The sequence below is a fragment of the Octopus bimaculoides genome, chromosome 1 (assembly GCF_001194135.2).
Source record: "Octopus bimaculoides isolate UCB-OBI-ISO-001 chromosome 1, ASM119413v2, whole genome shotgun sequence".
NCBI classification, from domain to species: domain Eukaryota; kingdom Metazoa; phylum Mollusca; class Cephalopoda; order Octopoda; family Octopodidae; genus Octopus; species Octopus bimaculoides.
In genome coordinates, this window is record NC_068981.1 from 88,781,393 (window position 1) to 88,784,112 (window position 2,720).

The window sequence follows — 2,720 nt, forward strand, 5'->3', positions numbered from 1 at the left end:
ACAATACACACACACACATGCACATATATATTTTTTCTTTGCTTGTGAATTAAGGCTACCATTCGTTTCATGTCAAGAAAAGTTGGAAAATATCCTGTTCGCCTTCATTTTGCAAAGCACAGCCTCATTTAGTTCGCGAAGATTCTCTTGAATTCACGGGAATAAAACAATGAATTAATGAATCAAGGGACGTTACTTTTGGTTGACGTCTTATGGATGTTTGTCTCCTTTGGATTTGTCTTGTGGGTAAATTGTTGTGTGGTTTAATTTGTTTGCATTATTTTGTTCTTGGTGGGATTACCGTTGCAGATAGTGGCTTTTCTTTGAAATATTTGAATGTAAAATATTGCTTGTGTATGCAGAAAGAGAAAGTTTCATCCCTAATGTTTAGCATGTTATCTACTGATTGCATAGTGTTAATGTTTTCAGTAATACTAAGTTCGTACTTGGTACCTCGTTTTCCGTAATTTTTGGCTTTAGAAAATAACTTTCTATCCTAACTGGTGGTTGCTTATTCCACCGTCTTTCAATATCCATATCATATTTGACAGGGATTAATTTTTCTTGATTTTTTTCTCTGAATGACATTAGATTTTATGCACACCTTTCTTTGATTTAGCCGCAAATTTAGCCACAAAGTTTAAAATATAAGACAAAGTAAAAAAATCTTATCTCACGAAATCCTTTTATAACTCTGAAAGACAGAAATAACTTCACGCAAAATCATAGCTGCTGATTAATAAATCTCACAAAAAGCGAAATCGGGATTATTAGTAAATCCATATTAGATCATATTATACGACATATCAGATAATCAAATCTTACTCAAAGGATATGCAGTAGTGCAACTATTGAATGGTTTAAGAAAATAGAAGATAAACCCAAATGCAAATTTATAGAATTCGATATCATAGAGTTCTACCCTCGATCTCTATAAGCTTGCTTCAGAAGGCACTTGAATTTAGTAAGGCATATGTCACTATAACAAATGTTGATATAGATGTAATTATGAACGCAAGGAAGTAATTAATTTTCATGATAATTCCTATCAGGTAAAAAAGAATGGATACCAGTTACTTGACGTGGAAATGAGGAGCTATGACGTTGCAGAGATAGATGACCTTGTAGACCTTTATATCCTAGATACCCTAAAAAAAAAAAAAGAAATATAGGTTTATATACATAGGTTTATATAGGGATGATGGCCGGGGAGTAGTATATAAAAAAACAGACATGATATGGATAGAATAAGAAAAAGATATGCAAAGTATTTAACCAATTAGACTGAAGAACCACAATTACTACAAACCTCAATGAAGTCAACTTTCTAGACATTAACATGAATCTTAACAACCCTACCACAAACCAAATGAGGAAGCCTCGTCCACCATCCACCCATCAGCAGTAATTTAACAAATGGTTAACAACATTAACAGGCGAGTCTCTAACTTACCCGCCGACAAAGAGACTTTTGAAAAAGCTGCCTCATATTATAATATTGCATTAGAAAGTCCCAACCTTAAGAATAGCATATACTACATTGAACCACATATAAATACACTAAGAAGACGCAGAAGGGGAAAATATTATGGTTTAACCCACGTTATAGCATGAGTGTAGCTATTAACATAGCTAGGAAATTCTTAAAACTAATAGACAACCACTTTCCACATTCACACACATACCACAAGATTATCAACAGAAATACTGTTACCCCTCAATACAGGGTGAATAATACTCAATCACAATAAATATAAACACACCAGAAACACTCCCAAAAGACAATGCAATTGTAGATCCCCAAACCGCTGCCCTCTAAACAACCACTGTCTCGAGAATTAACTCGTATACAAAGCCAAGATTATGGATCTCAACAGAATAGCAAAGACGTGTATTGGAATGACGGGCAGCTCGCTCAAGGAAAGATATATACACTGGCGTCATTTACAAAAAAATGCAACATCCTTATCAGATATGATATGGAAATTGAACGAAGGTGGAATAAGCAACCAGTAGATAGAATGAGAAGTTATTGCAAAGCCCCAAAATACAGAGGACGGAGTATCACATTTGAAGTCTGAATTACTGAAGAATTAAATATTATACAATCAAGAGGTAACATCCTAAACATTTGGGAAGAAATCTTCTCTTTCGACATGCACAAGCAATATTTTACACTCAAATATTTCAAAGAGCCACTATCTGCAACGGTAATACCACCGTCATAGTCCCTTTCCTAAACGTGAAATCTGAACACATATAGCACACAAAGTCCACACACAGAGAAGAAATACGTCTCAATGACGAGCTACCTAAGCACACAAGTATAAGAACACCATGCCCAGAACAAGAACAAAATAATGCGAGCAAATTGACCACATATCAGTTTGCCCAAAAGACAGCTCCAACGGAAAGAAACATCCAAAAGATGCCACCCAAAAGTAACGTCCCTTGATTCATTTATTCATTGTTTTATTCCTGTGAATTCAAGAGAATCTCTAAGAACTAAACGAGGTTGTGTTTTCCAAAACGAAGGCGAACACCTTATGGTTGGTTTGAAAAATTATCAAGGATCTAGGATATTTTCCAACTTTTCCTAAGATGAAACCAATGGTAGCCTTAATTCACAAATAAAGAAATTATATCCACCAATGCGCTGTTGAGCACTCATTTTGTTCGACATTTGCGCATATATGTGAATATATATATATATATATATA